Genomic DNA, 10,777 nt, shown 5'->3' with positions numbered 1-10,777 from the left:
GACGTGTGATTTCGATGAATTTTTCATGGAGTTTGAAGTTACAATGGGTTTGTATAGGAAGGGGGGCGTGTCTGATAAAATGAATATTGAATATCAAATATCATACATAAGTAAATCAAGAACGTATCATCAGCCTGTACATTGAAACTATAGTGTGTATAGTTTTAATATACATGTTAGTTTATTATATTAGTTTATTATTAGATTCTTGCTTTACTTATGTATTAGTTTATTATTAGATTATTACTATTTCTATTCATTTGATGTATTACCTTGTGTTGTCCTTGCTTCCTCTGGATTAAGAGCATCTGCTAAATGCCTAAATTGTAAATATCTAAATACTGAATCAAGCAACTTAAAAACTGTCTGGGGTATTCACAACAGCCTAATAGACGTTAAAATGACCCGATGTTTGAAAGTGAAATATCTCTTTAATACAAATATGAGACTACAATTTAATATGATTATATTACTGCATATTGTAAGAATCTTGTTTTGTTTAGATTAGTTAGTTAAAAGTACTCCCATTTTAGCTGCTGGACACCAGAATGATTAGCCTATATAACGTTTGAACTGGTCACCAAAACCTCAAGTCATTGACATACACAGTAATAAATGCGTTCACTATTTTGACATTTTGAGGATTGAATCGGTTTTCTGATGTTTTTGCTAATCCATGACCTCTCTGTGTCCAGTGTCCGTGTCTGTGCCCAGACCTGAGTTGAAACATTACAAATTGACATCAATGTGTCTGGGGCTGCTGGGTGTGCTTTTACTGCTGGTTGACGTGAGCTTAAGCATCTACTGTAAGTCAAAATCAAAACATACATTGTATGGCACTTTTGATGTAAGTGTAGAAAGTCAATGAAAACCAGAATATTGTTTTACAATGTACAATTACAATTAAGGCATTTAGTTGTGTATAACTACTTCAGCCTGCCCTACAAGACTCAAGATTATAAAACAGATAAAGAACTAGCCTCAACAGAGATTGATTGCTTTTTGTCTGTTATGTTTTCACCCCTGTCCATCCATCTGTCTGTCTGTCTGTCTGTCTGTCTGTCTGTCTGTCTGTCTGTGTGTCTGTGTGTGTGTGTGTGTGTGTGTGTGTGTGTGTGTGTGTGTGTGTGTGTGTGTGTGTGTGTGTGTGTGTGTGTGTGTGTGTGTGTGTGTGTGTGTGTGTGTGTGTGTGTGCGTGCGTGCGTGGACCGGCGTGAAACTCTGCACGCACACTCCCTGGAGGCCAAAGCAGAACCTCTGCCCCAAAAAACATTTATATTACTCCTACAGATTTTGTCAAATCGCTATACATGATCTAGTCATGTGATCAAGACAGATCTGTCCGATTTTTCATATTCCATCCTGATTGGCTAAGATTGGCATCCAAAGTTTGCAGAAATAGCCTGTTTTGAAAGAATGCCTTAAATCATGAACGCAGCGGCCAATTGGCACTTTGGCCGCCGCTTTCTAGTTTCTATTCTGATATAAGATTGATGCTGTAACACAGATATCAGAATCGTTGAGCTATAATGGCCCATAGCTGAGTGAAAAGCAATTTCTCAAGCATTCAAATGCAGTCTAATGAAGTCTTTGAGTACATCAAAGACATCAATCCAGTCAGATGAAGAGGCAAAATGGTAACCTTCTTCATTTTGTTACCATGATTATGGAACCTTATTTTTGTGCTTATTGTAAATCTGAAGTACACTGTAATATATATTCATAAAAACTTCATGATTTCCTTAAATAAAGTGACTATATGTGTCTTCATCACTGACAGACAGCAAAGCGAGAGACAGATACCTTCGTCTTAATGATGTGTCCTACATCAGAAAAGAACTGTCACAGCTCCAAGATGCTTACATGATTGCAATACAGAGCAGAGATGAGGCCAAGTTCATGTTGTCAAGGCAGATCAATCAACGGGACATCATAAATTGGGATCTGGAGCACCAGAAGAGAAGGACCAGAGACTACAATGCCCAGATCGAAAAGATCCAGGGGGCAAATGCAGCATTTCGGGCCAACCTCCCTCTAATTGGTGAGAACCATGACAGCTTGTAATGTACATGTGTTGAGTTGTGTAGGTGATTATGAAGTGAGATTTCTCCAATTTGGTGCGATAAAATGTTACCATATGTTTACCAGTGATAGAATATGACCATCTCACATGGTTTGAAAAGAAAAAAATGAACTGACCTACCGAGGAATTATTTTAGTGAAAGGTCAAAGTTCAGAGAAATGTACATGTGTTGAGTTGATTATGAAGTGAGATTCTTCCAACATGGTGCAGTAAAATGTGACCAAAGGTCAAAGTTCAGAGAAATGTATATGTGTTGATAATATTTCTTAATATAACACCAGCACCACCATTACACTATTAATGTCACGCACCCCCTAGAGGCAGCTTGCGCACCCCAGGGGGTGCACGCACCACAGTTTGGGAATCCCTTGACTGTAGAAGTATTACCAAAAAAACGTGTTAAAGTACCTCAAAATTGTACTTAAAGAGGTGGTGCCATGGTTTTGAACTTTTTTCTGTTTCTGTTTTCTGTTGTGAGTTTCTACCTGGAGGCTGAAACCTTGAGGGTCAAACGTGCCAATAGAAAAACAGCGCTTTAGTGACATAGTAAAAACATAACCTCCCCCTCATTATCATAACACAACAGGTGTGGGCATGAGGAGGAGGAGGGACTAGGACAGGTGGGTGGTGCTAAGGGGGTGGAGGAGGTGCTAAGGTGAGAACCAGGTATACTTAATGAACTGGAGGCGTGTCCACATAAAAACATAATTTTAACACTTTCTGTACACTTTTTTGAAAAAAATCTTCCTCCTAGTATAACCATAATACCTGATGATTATGTTTTAGGGGGGGGCATCACTGAAAATCACGGCACCCCGTCTTTAAGTAGCTTACAGTACTTGAATAAACGTACTTAGTGACTTTCCACCACAAATGCATTCATGTCACACTGAAGGTTTCCATTTCACTTTGTAACAGAGTATGGCTGCAAACATTGCTTGCCAGGATGGATGCTTCTGGGCACCTTGTGTTACTTCTTACCACTGTCTGACTCGGTCATGCGGAGGTCCTGGCAAGACGCCAGAACTCAATGCAGGAGACAAGGAGCTGACCTGGCCATTCTGAATAGCAGGGAGAAGCAGGTAGAAAAAAAATCAAACACTGCATTCAACAGAACTATTAGAACTATACACTACACAGCAGTGAATCTCATTGCTACATCTATAGGTCCTGTCTCAGAAATTTGCATTTCACAATTTTTTTTTAAATCTCTGAGACAACAATCTACTAAATTATTTTGAAGATTGGTGCAGATGATTGCAGATGATTTGCTTAATGTGCAACATTGTTTTCTCACTCAACAGTAAACAAACCAACATACTGTACAGTGTAAGCGCATACAGGGTATCAATTTAATGACTTTTAAGACCTCCCTGCAAGCGAGCCCCTGTGGGGCCCATGCAGGCTATGTGTGGGCAGTGAGGGCTATGCCAAGCCCGCACCAAGCCTGCACAGGCCCATCGCGGGTTTGCCCAGGTGATGCCCACAGCTGTGGTCTCACCGTGGGCTTGCTGTGGGCAGCCCACACTTGGGGCTGAGCTGGGGCTAGCCCATAGTGGGCCAGTGTGGGTCTGTCCGTTCAGGGCCAAGAGCAGATTTGTACCTTTGGGCCCCATGCGTTTTTAGTGTGGGCAGCCCATATTACATTCCCACATCATTTGCCGCTCTTTTCTTGAACTTGGAACTATTTTTTGAGTGGTGCCGAAGGCAACCACTCCTATATCTGGCTTTGTCTGTGTGTCCGTATGTATGTATGTATGTCTGTATGTCCGTGTGTCCACCAAGCTAACATTGGTCAAGCATCACGTGACACGTGACAATATGTTGAAAGGGTGTGCTTTGATTGGCTAGCGAGACGCATGACGAAATAGAGTTTACATGTTTCAAAGTGACATCAGTGCCATCAGCCAAGCTAACGTTGGACATGTTAGCTTGGCTGATTGAACATGTTAGCCAAGCTAAGCAAGGCACCACTCACTTCACACAGGGTGTGATTTTTTTCTAGAACACAGCATATCACTCCACTTTCTACAACATTGCACTGTGTAGACTAGAGCCTGGAGCCTCACATATCACTCCGCCTGTCTGTCTGAATCTACATGCAGCCACTCATCCTAGTCTTCTAACCCTGCTGAAAAAAAACAGCACAAACCAGCTTATGATGGTTGCTGGTTTTAGCTGGTTTTAGCTGGTATTAGCTGGTCTTGGCTGGTCTTAAGCTGGTTTAGATGGTATACCAGGCTGGACAAGCTGGCCAGGCTGGTCAGGCTGGTGTGTCAGTGTAATTGGTTAGCTGGGCACTAAGCTGGATTCTGCTGGTCTTTGCTGGTCAAATGGGTGGACTAAACCAGCAAAGACCAGCTTACCAGCTAGACTTAGCTGGTCAGATGGCTGGACACTGGACAGACCAGCAAAGACCAGCTTAGCAGCTGGACTTAGCTGGTCAGATGGCTGGACACTGGACAGACCAGCAAAGACCAGCTTAGCAGCTGGACTTAGCTGGTCAGATGGCTGGACACTGGACAGACCAGCTTAGCAGCTGGTCAAATTTGGTTAGATCAGTGATTCTCACCATGTGGGTCGAGACCCCCAGGGGGATCCCCACATGATTTGGGGTGGTCCCCAGATGATAGTGAAGTGACAATTTAAGGACCTTTAAGACCTTTTTAATACCTTAAAAAAAATGAACATTACTGCATCAAAAGTAATCAACAAACGTTATACTATAAAAAATGGTCAAACATTGGCCAAATTGTCAAATAATATCAGAAAGAGGCAAACATTTTGAAAATAGCAGATCTACAAGCTTGAAAATCTGCTATTTTCACAATAAAGTCTAAACTAAACGTAATGCATCAACTCCTACATTCCAAGTGCTTAGTTATCAGGGTGGGGGGTCCCCAGTTCAAATATGATTATTTTGGGGGGTTGCAGCCTGAAAGGGTTGAGAACCACTGGGTTAGATCACTGTTTCCCAAACAGTGGGTGGGGACCCATTTGTGGGTCATGGACACATTTTTATGGGTCACGAGGAAAGATCCCTTTTTTCCGTTTCCTACAAAAATATATTATATTATTATTTCAAAAATCTAAAATCTTCCAAGCAATTTCAAAAATCTAAAATCTTCATCAATAAAAATACTAAAATCAAAAATGTATCAAAATAATTTCATTAATACATTAAAAAATCGACGAAATTCCATCAATTAATTAAAAAAAACGCCTTGAAAATAGCAGATCTACAAGCCCGGGACGCGTGGTGAGCTTTCAGATCTACTATTTTAACTACTTTGGATCCCGGGGAGTCATCATACCTGCCAACATTAGACTGTGAAGATTTTCTTCCATTACAATTGCCCCCCCCCCAGTATATATACAGTATATATTATTATATATTTTTTAAATTTAATTTTACATTTCTTGTCCTTTTCTTGTGATGTGACATAAATAATATATTGAATAATAATAATTATTATTATTATTACACTTATTATTATTATTATTATTATTTTTATATTAATTATAATAATAATAATAATTATTGTTATTGTTATTATGACAACATGCATCCAATAACTTATTTACTTAATATGGCAACTTCCTGAATGCCAAAACAGACCGGTGCTATGGTTACAAAAATGAACAGATCTACAGATCTACATCTGGTCGCCATTCAACGCGTTGTGAGCTTGTAGATCTGTTGTTGTTTTTTACACGCAATGCATTCTGGGTTGTGAACCGTGTTGCCATATCTGCTTATTATAAGCGACTTTGGGCTTGTTTTTCTGTGAAGTTGCTTGTAGTTATTTGGGCTTGCTTCCATTTTTTATTTATTGTTTAAACCAGTTCTCAAACATCTGCATGTCAAGGATGCCCAAATTAATGCATTTTTCCGCAGACCCCCATCTGTTTCAAATAATATTACAAATATATTTAACTTTTTCTTTTTGAAAATAGCAGACCTACAAGCTCACAACGTGTTGCAAATGCGACGCACTGTGAGCTTGTAGATCGGCTATTTTCAAATAGCCAATGTAGGGTTAAGGCTTATTTTCATAGACCTGGCTGCTTATTTCTCTCACAGAATCTGGCAACAGTGACTCAGAGCGGGGAGAATGAAACGCTCGAGCCACTCGAGCTGCGCTCTCACTTCTAAATACAGTTAGACAAATTGCGTTACTTTGGTTTCATTCAAATAATTATTAACCGACTTCAGAGAAGATAAAAGAAAGAAGAAGAAGAAGCAGACATTTTAGGTGAGTGTTGACACACAGAAATACTATTTATGTAGACTTAAGCCTACTACTGTTACTGTAGGCTATAACAACTGTTGTCTGGAGTCACCACCCAACTCTATGATCACGACACGTTGTTTAGCGATTTCATTTGTCTCGATAAAGGGATTTTATGACAATAATTTCAAGAAATGATAGCGGGATATACAATATAATTTATAATATAGGCTACTACTAGCCTACTCCTGCTTGCCTATAAGGTGAGTTTTTAATTATTAATAATTATGTTTAACAGCAAATTTGTTATAGTTTAAGTTGATGTTGTGTTGGGGTTGTATTTGAGTACATTTAGCAAATTCAGATATCATTTCAGTAGAATAGTATAGGCTAATGTTTAGCTAATGTGTCTAACACACACACACACACACACACACACACACACACACACACACACACACACACACACACACACACACACACACACACTCTCTGTGTGTGTGTGAGAAAGAGCACAAATAAAATGAAAACTTAGACAGAGGTCTTCAACAGGGGGTCCGCGACCCCTAGAGGGTCCGCGGAGGTACTGCAGGGGTCCGCGACCCCTAGGGGGTCCACGGAGGTACTGCAGGGGTCCGCGACCCCTAGGGGGTCCACGGAGGTACTGCAGGGGTCCGCGACCCCAAGGGGGTCCACGGAGGTACTGCAGGGGTCCGCGAAATTGTTGCTTGATTACACAATTAGACCTTTTTTTTTTTTTTAAATGTCAATTTTTCTTTAAATATTTTTTTAATATTTTCCATATTTATGTTTAAAATAAATTATGATTCTATCTATTTTGAATAGCTTGTATACATGATTATTGTGCAATTGACAGATTGTTGATAGTATTCACATTGGGTACATAGCCACCCTACTCACTGTACCTTGTACATGTATGTTTGAATTAAAAGCATGAATATATTAATCTATCTATTATTTGAATTGCTTAGTATTGAATGCACAATAACATGGTATGTTTATACACATGAATCACAATTTTATAGGCCTACATAATTATACAATATTTGTATATAAAACATTTTAAAAACGTTGAAGACCCCTGCCTTAGCTTGTTGTTGATATATTGACAAAATGCACATGGTCTGAATGCATGGATATAATGCTTGACATTTGAGAGCCACTGTTGTACATCCTTCAATGCTCAATAAATCCATCATTTGTGCACAGGGAGTCTTATTTGACCACCGCCTGTATGTGAGAGACTGCATTGTTGACCACCTTGAGTCGTCCGCCCGTCCGTCTGTCTGTCTGTCTGGTGTCCAAACTGTCAGCAGGTAAGATTGGTATAGCTTCGGTCTAGGCACTTTAACCTCATATACATTGGCTATTTGAAAAGGGGCTTGTAGATCGGCTCTTTTAAAACAAACGCTTGAAAAAAAATAGAAGGATTTGGACCCTTTTTTTAAGTTAAACTACACAGCCCAGCCCCATACCCTCCATAACTCCATAGGCTTGCAGCCTAATTCATACATTGACATGATGGTGTATTGAAATTAGTTTGGGCAGATAGGCTATTTCTCAGCAGAATGTGTAAGAATTCCTAACTGAAAGAAATGCCATTTCTATAGAGCAGGGGTTCCCAAACTGTGGTGTGCGCACCCCAGGGGGTGCGTGACCTGCCATCTAGGCAAACCAACCTAATTGGTTTGCCTAGATGACGCCCCGGGGGGGTGCGTCATCTAGGTCAGGATGTAATAAGGGGTGCACAGCTAAATAAGTTTGGGAACCGCTGCTATAGAGCACCGAAGTCCTGACGTCACTGCCAGTAGAGGGCGCATGATTCCGCAGGTTCATGGCTTTACTTTTTGTATTGATATCTTCATTGGGGAATCTTAGATCGCTTCATATAAGAACTGTGTTCCAAAAATAAACACACCACCCTGGTGTTTTTACTCATATGGATATGAAGCATTGACTGAAGGTGTAAATGTACACATTTACCCAAAGAGTAACACAATATAAACACTAGAAACGAGTCAAACAACCCAAAGACTACATTTCCCATGAACGCGGCTGCTGTGGGGACAGTGATTTCAGACCCGGAAGTAGTAGTTCTTAAGACTTTTAAGGCAGAATTAAAGGTAGGGTAAGTGATATTTTTTGGTTAAAACAAAAAGTATTTTGTTAAAAGGTTAAATCACTATATTCTGATAGTAATCATTGCTATAGAGTGTTTGTTCAGTAACAGGAGTCTCCCCGTCTCTCCAGCTCTTTAATAAACAGAAAATACATTTTTAGGTAGGTTTCAAAATCTCAGCCAATCAGGAGAAAGTACCCATTTTAAGCTTCATTTTTATAGTGTTTCAGTTCCATTTTTTTCTGCTCATTTCTTGTCATCACTTCAAATTTCACTTGTTTAATCTATATCCTGATTGAGTTCTCTATCCTGATTGGAAAAAATTGGAAATGAAACTAAAACTGAGACGAAAATGTATTTTGTGTTTAATAAAGAGCTGGAGAGACAAGGAGATTCCTTTAACTGAACAAACACTCTATAGCAATGAGTACTATCAGAATATAGAGCTATTTAACACTTATTTCAACCAAAGAAAATCACTTACCCTACCTTTAATTCCATTTTCGGCAGAAACAGGCTGTATCAAATATGAATGAATATCATAAACGATGCAGAGCCACCCCCCTGACAAAAACGCCAGGGTGGTGTGTTTATGTTTGGAACACAGTTCTTATATGACGTGATCTAAGATTCCCAAATGGGGATTTCAACATAAAAAATAACGCCACGAACCCTGGAACAGCGCCCTCTACTGGCCCTCTACTGGCAGTGACGTCAGACTTCGGTGCTCTATTAAACAAAATTGTAAAGACGTTTTCACACCTGGTTACGTTTGACTACACAGCCATTTGAAGAAAGATAATTTATTGGACTGTAAATATAATAGCAACACAGTGCATGCATACAGTACAGATGAGTGATTTACATTTGACAAACGGCTATTGATGTCGCACTGTAGTTAAATTAAATAGTTGTAATGTGATGCATTTGTATGTGATTTAATCATGGTCCAAAGGTGCAGTATGACAGGAGATGCAGTCGACCCTAAAGTATTTTCATATTTTCTTATATGTCCCTCTTTGAAAAATATGTTTGGACACCCGCTGACATACACCATCATTTGCCCACAGGGAGTGTGAGCCACCTTCCACCTGCAAGCTGTCCTTCACCTGTGGCCGTACCCCCTGCTGTGAGACGCTCTCTATCAGCAGCAGGTATGTTTGATAACACCAATAGATACATAGGGAGATCATGGACAGGAATGCCCACACACGTCACATCTGGCTTTAGCATGGTTTATGTATGTTTATGTCTGCAAACAAAGTGTTAGATTTTTTCAGGACTACCATAATGTTGAATGAATCACTTGGAGTAGCTTCCCACACAACACGCTTTAACAGGTAACCTAAGAATGGCAGCTTCCATTGTAAAATCTGTAGTTAACAAGTAACCCAAATGGACTATTTGTGTCCATTGGATTATACTAGTTAAATTAACAGAGGGTTTACATGTTGTATGACGAAGTAGAGCTTTCATTTACAAAAACGGAACAAAAAAAGATTAAAGGATGTTGATACAAGGTTTCTGCCCGACAGCAACGAATAAGAAATTGCTTCCTACACAAATTATTGTTTCATATAAGCCTATTTGTTTTTATGTTTCAGAGGCTGTAAGAAAGTAACGCATTCATCCAAGTCCTCAGGATTCCGATGTTGAGAAGGAGATTAGGGTGTGGCTGCGTAATTCAAGTGACAGAGCGGGTGGACAAAAGGAGCCCTATCACAGTCTGCCAGCTAGCAGTGAGGCCCCAGTGGAAGAGTAAGCTTTGACAATGAATACTTAGGTAAAAGTATGAATATGTTAGAGTGTGTGTGTGTACACACACACACACACACACACACACACACACACACACACACACACACACACACACACACACACACACACGCTCTGCTTGCACATACAGTGTACATACAATGTTACAGCCTTATTCAAAAATGTTACTCAACATTCTCCAGACTATACCCCATAATGACAAAATAAAATAGATGTTTAAGATGTTATGGCAAATGAATAAAACATAATCACATCCAGTTTGAAGTGAGCGGTGATATTTATGGGTTATTCATTTCATCATGCATCTTGCTAGCCAATCACAGCACTTCACACTGGGTGTGAAGATTATCAGCCTATGGGCGCGTTTTCCACAGCATGGCGTCACAGCGAAAGACACATTTTCACGACTGAAAACAAATTTCACCACGGATGGGTCCTAAACCCTCTTATAGGAGCGGTTGCACCTCTAAAAAAAAAAAGACAAAATCACATGTGCATAAGTATTCACACCCTTTGCTATGACACTCAAAGTTAAGCTGAGGTGCA

The 10,777-nt window shown here is 39.8% G+C and overlaps 1 long non-coding RNA gene across 1 annotated transcript; it reads left to right on the top strand.

Moving 5' to 3' along the window:
- Positions 1–6,201: 6,201 nt before the first annotated feature.
- Positions 6,202–10,218, top strand: LOC311035866. Its single transcript, XR_014599798.1, has 4 exons — positions 6,202–6,339; positions 7,546–7,652; positions 9,526–9,609; positions 10,060–10,218. It is a non-coding gene; the product is annotated as an uncharacterized lncRNA (long non-coding RNA).
- The last annotated feature ends 559 nt before the right edge of the window (positions 10,219–10,777 follow it).

Source organism: Gymnoscopelus microlampas (assembly GCF_963454915.1).
Source record: "Gymnoscopelus microlampas genome assembly, chromosome: 20".
Lineage (NCBI taxonomy): Eukaryota > Metazoa > Chordata > Actinopteri > Myctophiformes > Myctophidae > Gymnoscopelus > Gymnoscopelus microlampas.
This window is presented reverse-complemented; position numbering and strand designations above follow the sequence as displayed.